This window comes from Chionomys nivalis, chromosome 1, assembly GCF_950005125.1.
Source record: "Chionomys nivalis chromosome 1, mChiNiv1.1, whole genome shotgun sequence".
NCBI classification, from domain to species: domain Eukaryota; kingdom Metazoa; phylum Chordata; class Mammalia; order Rodentia; family Cricetidae; genus Chionomys; species Chionomys nivalis.
In genome coordinates this window covers 161,173,747-161,183,833 of record NC_080086.1, presented here as the reverse complement: position 1 = coordinate 161,183,833, position 10,087 = coordinate 161,173,747, and positions in this window count along the sequence as shown.

The following is a 10,087-nucleotide window of genomic DNA, read 5'->3' as shown; positions in this document are numbered from 1 at the left end:
GTAAAGAAATGTAGAAAAACACAATTTATAAAGATGACAAAAATGAATTAATTGAGCTGGCCCTGAAATGACACAGATGTCAGAATTAAAGACAAAGACATTAAGACAGTAATTATAACTGTATACCATATGTTCAAGGGGAAGCAGAAAGATTGACTGTGTTAAACTCAGTCAGGGAGGTATCCCAAAGCACCAAATCAAACTGATGGAGATTAAAAACTATAATGCATGACAAGAAAAACACACTTGATAAGATTAATGTATATCGTATTGTGTCAAAAAGCAAAACTAAAAGCTCAATTATAGTAACGAAAACACGCCACAATGAAGTATAGAAGGCTAGTTCATTTTGGTACGTGATGTTTTTTATTTGCACATTTTATAGAATAAAGTTTATTTTTTAAAAAATTTTAGAAGAAAACACTAAGAACAGCCAGAATAAAAACCATGTTTTGTACAGTACAAGAAGATAAATTTCCTGATAAAACACAGCACAGATAAACCTTATATATTTAAGAGACTGAAAAGCCCTGCTCTTGTTTTTATCATAGCCGTGGAGCAGGCTTGGGATAGTCCCTATCACTATTTTGATTTACATGTCCTGATGACATCAAGAAGTTGAGCCTTATTTCACATGCTTAAAAAATGGGTTTATTTATTCTCTGAGAAAAGAACTTTACCATTTTGCATTGGAATTTTTAATTTTGGTTTGGTTTGGTTTGGTTTGAATCTCTACTTTTATAATTGAGCTCTATAAATTTTTTATAATTTTAGATATTAACCAAATATTTTGCCTCTTTTCAAGGGTTCCTTTTTCATTTCATTGATATTTCCATTGATGTGCAGGAAATATTTGGTTTAAATTCAACTCCTGAGTGACATTTGTTCTCACGTGTTTTTATTTTCAGTTGTAAACGGGCCTGCTTTGTCTTTCTTTCTGTTGATAGCTCAAGGTTAGCATTTGAAAATGGAGCTGCATCTTTCACAGTGATTTGCTGTGAAGTGAGGGTACAATAAAACCACCAAACTAGACCACTCCATGGGTAGAAAAAAAGGTTTTTAGGGATCAAACTGCCAAGGTGATCTCTGGGTGAGGGTGGGGCAAAGAGAAATAAAATAACAGAAAAAGCAGGAGGATTTTATAACAGTGAGCAGGGTGAGGGTCTTTTGGCTGATTCAGGTTGTTCCTATTAGCCTGGAACTAGATACTCTTGCCTTAGGTAGCTGACCTTTGGGGTGTTTTGAGGAAGTTCTTGGTAAACAGAAATCCTCAGATTCCTGAGAAATGCTGAATTTAGGCTGTTTACCCAGTAGCAATCCTTTTGTTTATCCAGTCAGTATCCTTCTGTTTAGAACATCGTCACCAGCACTACTCTTTGGGGGCCTGATTTGAACCTAGCATTTGTATCCTGAGATTTCTGAATTTGCTGACTAGCTTAAACATTTCATTTAAGATAGAGTGCTTTATGATTTTCTATTAAAGACTATTGCAATTTTAGAGACAATTCCCTCTTTGAGTTGAATGTTCTAGGATATTTTTGTTTTTTGAGTTTTTTTTGTTCATGCTGGATTTTTGTTTTCTGGTTTTTGTTGTTCTTTTTCTCTTTAACCTAACTGACCCAGCTGTGACTTCTTGAATGAGAAGAGTAAGTATAAGATCATGGGTGGATGGATGGATAGATAGATAGACAGACAGACAGACAGACAGACAGATAGACAGACAGATCTGGTGATATGGAGTTTTGTACCACAATTTTTTGATTTTTATTTTTATGTGTTTGTGTTCCCATGTGAGTTTATGTGCAACATGCAAGTGTAGGTGCCTGCACGAGCCAGGCTACATTCACAGTCTCTAGGACTGGAGTTACAGGGCATTGTTACTCACCTGATAAATGTGCTAGGAAACAAATCTGAGCCTCTGAGAGAGCAGTCAAAGCTCACTGTCATCATCATCATCATTTCTTCTCTCATACAATACATTCTGATCACAGTTTCTCCTCCTTTCAGTCCCCCCAGTTTCCCTCCATTTTCCCTATCCCTTAGATTCTCTATTCCTCCATTTCCCTTCAGAAAGAAGCAGGCCTCCCAGGTATATCAACCAAACAATAAGACTAAACACATACTGTCAGCAACTCAATAGGAGGAAAAGAGTCCCTAAAGGAGGTAAAAAAAAAAAAAAAATCCAGAGACACCTACTGCACACACACTCCCTCTTTTAGGAGTTCAAAAAAGCACCAAGTTAACAGTCATATCATCTACGCAGAGGGCCTATCCCAGACCTATGCAGGCTCCACAAATGTTCTTAAAAATTAGTCATCTCTCTAGTCCCTTGGTTCTGAATACAAAGGAAAAGCTTTCAACTTTTCACTATTGAATGGGGTAACTACACTTATACTGCATGGCTTGTATTATACTAAGATACATTCTCTGTAGCTAATTTCTAAGAACTTCTATAATAAAAATGCTTAATTTTATAATACGTTTTTAATCTGTTGAGGTGATCATGCTGTTTGTTGTTAATTCTGATGTTGTGGTATAATGCATCTACTGATTTGCGTATATCGAACCATCCTTGCATCACAGTATAAATTCCATTTGATCATGGTGAATGATGTTTTTAATGTGATATTGAATTCAATTTGCTAGTAATTGATTGAAGAATTTTGCATCTATGTCCACCAGAGATACTGCTTGCTAATTTTCTTTCTTATAGTATCCAAGGTTGGCCTTGGGAGATCATTACTTTTAATTTCATTTTCCAAAATTTTAAAATACATCCTCTTTGTCAGTATCTTAGAAAAACTATATAGAGAAGTATCAGTATTTTTAAATGGACACTGCGCTCTTGTTTCCCAGCCACCCAGATCCAAATAATCACACAGAAACTACATTAATTACAACACAGTTTGGCCAATGGCTCAGGCATATTCCTAGCTAGTTTTTACATCTTAAATTAACCCATTTCTATTATTTTATATTTTAACATGAGTTTTGTGCTTTGTTATCTCACATATTGTTTCATTGGCAGCTACATGGTGTCTGCTTGACTGTATTTGCACTCACTCTCTCTCATCGATAGATAGATAGATAGATAGATAGATAGATAGATAGATAGATAGATAGATGTATGTTTGAATTTCCCACCTGGTTTTACTCTGTAAAGCAATTGACCAAAACAGCTTCTTTATTAACCAATGGTGATAAAAAAATATTCATAACATACAGAGGGGAATCCAACATCAACTCCCCTTTTCTGTCTACATAATAAGGAAGGCTTTTTTCTATCATCTGTTTTATCTTTGTGAGTCTAAAGTTTCATGTTTAATTTATCCTTTATAACTAAGCTGAACTATAATTATAACGATCTAGTCTTCAACTCCATCAAAGACCCCAGAAGGTACAATATTACCAAAGTAAACAGGAAGTACATTGTAAGCAACTTCCAAAGTTCTAGATGTCTAGAATCATCTCACTGATGGGACAGTCACCCAAACTTCTTCTGTAACAGTGGGACATCTATCTTCAGCCTATAGGCCCTTAATATCTGGAAGACTTCTCAGTGAAGCAGGGAATTTGAAGATCTCTTCTGCCTTTTACTGGGAAAGTTCATTAGTTGCTTTCTTCTGTGTCCTGCAGAATATATTTCACATTCATATTCTGTCAGAGACCTACAGAATATGACATTCAAAATGTTTTAAGAACTTAGACTTTTATCAACAGTAATACTTGCCTGCTTCTGGCAGTACCCATCACTTCAGAGAGGTCGATGGGCATCGAAGAATCTCATTATGGATTTTGCTTTCAATGTGACAAGGCTAGCCATTTGGGCAAGAAACTGCTCTTGCCTGAACTGTTTAGTTGTGTGCTGTATGAACTGGACATGCAGGATCCAAAGAAATATGACTGCTGAACTTTCCAAAAAACAGGATGATTCTTCAGCGTTTCTGCTTCAGACATTCTGACACTCATGCTGCATGTCCTCAGTCCTTTAGCACCCAGCATCAAAGAAAAATGATATATTTTATTTCAACAACATTTGAAACTTGTTTAAAGACATAATTAAAGAAATTGAAAACAGGAAATAGACTGCAATGTGTGTGTACAGTAATACATGTGTGTATATATGTATACATATATGTGTATGTATATATACATATATATATGTACACACACACACACACATATATATAATCACAGCTAATCACAATCTTATCTGAAATAGCCCCAACTTAGTCAAAAGCCTTTTATCTATCAATGGATGAGGAATAAATGAAAGGTTTGTGGTATATGCCCACAATGGCATATCTCTCAGCAACAAAAGAATGAGTTATTTACAGTCACAACAGCATTGATAAATCCCCAAATAATTATCAGATATAAAATCAGAGATAAAAAGAAATACACATTTTATCATTTCATTCTATAAAATTCTAGAAAATGCATGACAACCTATAACGAGAAAATGCAAAGGTGTGGAGTAGAAGGGATGGTGGGACTACCGAAGTACACAAGGAAACTTCTGGGAGTGACATGTGAGTTCATTCCTTTTGTTTGGCTGGTGGCTTCCTAGGTGTCTAATAGGCTAAAATATATCAAATAATACATTTTAAATATTGCATTACTTGTCAAATACACCTTACATAAAACCAGTGTAAAAATCAATGTAAACATGGAAACAACAGTAAACAATTGTGAACACGTGAACAAGGGAGTCTCATAATGAATATAATGTTTTAATTAATTCACCATAGTTAATCATAAGCAATAAATGAGAAACCCGGTTTCATGCTGAAGACTTTCCAAAGCGACAAGTCAAACAATTTGCAGTGTGTGCTGCACGACAGAGCTGCACAGAGTCCCTGTTACACAGCCTTGTTCTTTTGCCAGATTTCCATTCTGGATGCCAGCTACCTTTTCGTGTGTGTCTTTCCACAGCTACTCTCGACCTCATTACAGCCCCAGACATTCAGTTTGAAAAGTATTTCCAGGGAAACAACAACGTATCAGACCTACTTGACCAGCTCTTATTATACAGGGCTTAATTAACCCTTGCCAGAGTTACCCTCTGACCCACTTTCTTTCACAATGCAACTCACAAAAGAGTTTTCTGGATAGTTAACTTTTCTACCCAGGAAGCAGAAAAATCTCTTACTTAGAAAATTAAATTTTATCATCTTACTATAGACACATACAACAACTGATTTTTTTTTAAAAAATGAAGAACTTGACTGGGTGAAATGTGATGAAATGGATCCCTTTGTATCCTGACCTTGAATTTAATTTACTGGGAAAAAGTCAAAGTATGTTTTTAATGAGACATTGGGACTAGTAATGGCTGTTCAAGTATTGCCTACATATAACTTATGAAACCATCAGTTGGAATGTTTGTAGTGATGAGATCTCCAAAGAAGCAAGTGACGAAAAAAACATATCCAATGACCAAAAGCTGAATTACTGGCTATCTATTGTAGGAGGTACTTTTGTATTTGTGTTGTTTTTATTGGTTGAATAAAGAAACTTCCTTGGCCTTTTGATAGGGCAGCCCTTAAGTGGGCAGAGTAGACAGAACAGAATGCTGGAAAGAAAGGAAGTGTGGTAGATGTTGTGAAGCTCTGGCCTGAGATGGACGTAGGTTAAAATCTTTCCTGGTAAGCCACGACCTCATGGTGCTACACAGATTATTAAAAATGGGTTAGATCAGTATTTGAGAGTTAACCAATAAGAGGCTAGAGCTAATGGGCCAGACAGTAATTTAATTAATACAATTTCCTGTGGTTATTTTGGGTATAAGCTAGCTGGGTGGGATGGAACAAAAGGGCCCCTGCTCCTCATTACTACAGCTATCCACACTTTATACAGAAGAAGAAATAGTTTGAGAAATAGAGGCAAGTGGAATGGGATGGTATATTGAATGTTATGACTAGAAACATTAGAAACATAGAGCAGCACATGTGAAGAAGACATATCAAGGCCAATGAAAGTGGGACTTAGTATTGTCATCAATCTCACTGAATGAAGGAGCCAAGAAGAGGAGATATGGACCACTCATGGGCAATCTTAGGGATGCAGAGAGCAGAGTGCAGAGTACAAGGGAGGTGCTAGAGTAGAATGCACTCTTTTATGTCAAGGTTTTTAGTAATGTGATTATATTTGAATGCCAAGAGGCAGAAATGTGTGAAAATAGAACTTCAAGGATGCTAAAGGGAGAATCCAGTAGAAAATAAAAGAATCACCAAGGACAGATTTCACTAAGAAGGGGATTTCTTTCTCTGAAGAAGGATGAAAAGAAGAAAAATATGTATGCATAGACTTTCAATGAAGAAGACCAATAAACACACAAAGAGGTGCTTTATCTCACTAATGATCAGTGTGAATTTAAAAACTGGATACAAGGATTTTAAAAGTTAAAAGAATCAATAATATCTAAGTTGGTGAGCATGTGGGGAACATTTACATACCCAGTAGGAATGTAAACGTCTGCTGACTTTATGGAAGGAACTTAACAATATTCATTAAAAATGTACATGCCATTTATACTACAACAAAATGAAAGAATTCCATAAAGCATATATACATTTGAGTATTAATGGGATTTAAGTTATAGCATTATTTGTAAACGGCAAGACATACGGAATTTGTGTGTATCTGTTGGTAAATAAATGGGCAGATAATTTTCCATGCCATGCAGCGCGGAATTGAAATGAATGAAAGAGAGCAATGTGTAGTAACATGGAAAATTTCCAAGACATATTATTCAATTGCAAAGGCAAGTTGCCAAAGCAACATGCATGAAGCAATATGGTTTCTGTAAAAATATGCTAATGAATACATATGCAAAGCAGTCTATATGTATACATTGGTTGTAGGTGTTTATATATTGGTTTTTATGCATAAACACATACATGTGTTCATATGCATTTACTTTCATTTTGTCTATAGTGATGATCACTTTACATTTCCATTTTACTTTGTGTAAAATACAAAAATGCATCAAAAGAAAGACTAGAAAAATGCACACCTAATAATAATGGTGAGTAATTCAGTGTAGAAAGATCAGGAAAAACTATTACCAGAAGAGCCTTGATTTCATTTATAACATGTATTTTTGAGTTATCTAAAATATAGGACCCAAGGAGTTACTCAATAGAGAGACTGTCGACATAAATAAAGTCTAGAGGGGGAAAATGGAGAAGAGAACATGAATCAGGGCCTGAATCATCCTTGGACGTGAAAATGGGTCAGCAGAGAATGTGAAGCCATCAATTTCAAGTAGGCTGTCGTCATAAAAGGGAAAGAGTTCAAAGGATACCAAGCAGAAAATCAGGAGTTGAGATGACCAAAAGTAAGGTCAGCCCACCACCTGCCATGCTTCTGCCTATGGTACTCATTTTGGAGACCTCTGAATGGAAAAGTAGAATGTGTGATGCCAGAACAGGAAGACAGGTTTTAGATTGCACAAGCTGGGAATCTAGAAAACGTTGAGAGAAAAAGAGAACAGTGCATGCAAAGAGCAGATGCTAACTGCACAGTAAGGCTGATTCTGTGTGCCACAGAGGATGGCCAATAAGAGCTAGTCACCGTGGATAGGGCACAGGGCAGATTGAAGAGCACTGGGTGTGGTTAATTGAGATAATAAAAACACTTGGGTAGGCAACCAGGAAAAGAGCCATCAAGGGGAAAGTTGGGGTGAAACCTGGAGTGTCTGATTGCTGTTACCCCAATACAGTGGTGTGTCAAAACAAGAAAAGCGTGTTCAGGAGGCAAGAGGCCAGTGGACACAAGCATTACACACACACACACACACACACTTTCTCTCTCACACACACACTCCCTAAGATTCAAATTCAAGGCCCCAGTGAGTCACAACAATAACGACAATGACCTGACCTGTCAGGTATGTTTGTTCCCAAAGCAGTATGAGCAGCCAGGATGTGAGAGTTTCATTTTCCATCTCCCTTTGAAGTTTCTCGCTGTGCTCTGTTCAAAGATTGTGCTAGATTCTAATTGAATTATCTCTCACTAAAGGAAGCCGGAGACAGAAGTAACTTGGAAAAGTTTCAGGATGGCAAAGAGTTGCCAAAGGAAGTGCTTATGAACAAAGAAACCAACTTTATATGTAAATTGAAAATAAAGTACAAAGAATTTCCAAAATAAGTTTCTAAATGAGGGACAAAAGAAATAACTTGTTTTCTTTTCTTTTCTTTTCTTTTTTCTAACAAGTAACATGGTTACTCGCTGTGTCCCCTGAAATCAGTTTTTTTTTTTTTCAGGCCTCACCATCCTTAAAGTAAAGCTCCACAAGGCTGGAGGCAGTTGGCAGGCATCAAATATAATAAATGAGGGCATTGAGGCTTGGAGAGCCTGAATTACTTGCCCAGGGTCACACCACACAGGCAGCATCTGGGTCCAATCTAACACCAACTGACTACAAGGCTCAAGTGTTTAATCTGCGCAGTGTCTTATTTCTCATCACAGGAAGAGCAGTAGGGAGTCAGTTGCTACTGTGTGGTGGCAATGCCTTCCTCCATCTCTATTAGAGCTCACTGCTCCTCAGGCACTGTTCTTAATAACCTTATCCTGTGAAGGGCAGTGTGATGTGAGAGCTTTCCTTATCACCCCCACCCCACAGAAAAGAAACAGAGGAGGCAGGTGGGTTATATATTTCTGCCCACAGTGTCAAGCTTAGGTAGTAGATGAGTCTACATAGCAACCAAGCAAGGTGAGATGTGTTCTATTTCTGTAGATGTTTGTCATTGCTTCCTTGTTAATATTTTAACAAGAGAACAGAGACAAGAGATTCTAATTCACTTCCCTCTTCACGACAGTGTTGAGCAGACAAAACCACCATAAAATGGGACCCCATTTTTGACCATGTATTCTGGGTCACCAGAGTTGAAAATAATTTGGAAAGCTAATAACAGGCATGCCCCAGAAATTTAGAGTTTTGGGATTCTTAAGCATCTCTTGAAACTAAAGTCTTCTGCATACAGCAATATAATTAAAGGACAGTTTGTAAAGTTGTCAGGGAATATGTGAAGTTAGAAAAGGTAAATTTGACTGAAGTGCATAATAATAACAAGCATTTATTGGGTAATAAATATCAGCCCCTACACCGCAGAGCACCCTTCCCCTTGTCAAGACAATTTCTTGTTTTCTCTTTCTGTATTAGGACAATAAGATTCTCTTCCAGGGCACTGAGTCATCAACCAGTGGAGAGAAAATTGGAACCCAAGACCAATAAAGATCTCATCAGATGTAATTCACTTAAAAATGTCACTACATAAGCAAGGGTCAAATTTTTGGACTCTAGAAATAAGATAGGCTTTCTAAGAGCATAGTCAAAAAAGAATAAGTTTAAAAAAGAAAAGAAAAAAGAAGTGCTTAAAGACTTGATATAAGCGAACATAAAATATAAGGAGAGGGAAGAAGAGAAATGAGAGAGAGAGAGAGAGAGAGAGAGAGAGAGAGAGAGAGACACCCATGTTATGTTGACATGGAATTAAGGCACTACCATGTTTACACCATGGAGAGAAACCACAAGGTCTAAGAACATTGTACAAGGCACAGCAGATGATTTAATGGAGTGTAAGAAGGAACTAGATGTCAGGAGAAGATTTATTAGGGCACAAGGAAGGCCACGTTGAGAAATGCCTGGGTGAGGGGCTTCTTAAATTACAGATTTCCTAATGATGCCGTTATTTCATTTGATCGCAGTGGAGGAATGAAAGGAGAGCACTGCATCAAAGGGTGCCCGTGAGGCCTTATTTTATAAATTTTCCATTAAATGTGAGGTATATTTAAATCAAATGTACTTTTCTACTCATGAAGAAATGCCCCGTTGCTACAAGAAGTCAACGAAGAACAATTGAACAATTTAGTTGCTCTGTACATCTGGGCAAGGGTTGAAGAAGTGACGCCTATCCATTCCGGGGAAGTTTGAAAGTCGGGCAGGGTTAAGTGGAGGGAGTCACTAAAACAGAGGAAAAATGGTTATTCCAAGCTGTCAGTGGCCAGGTCCAGGTCAGAGTATCCTCTCAATCAGCCATCATGTCTGAGGTGAAGTAGCTGAGGCCAGTTCTGTAGTGCA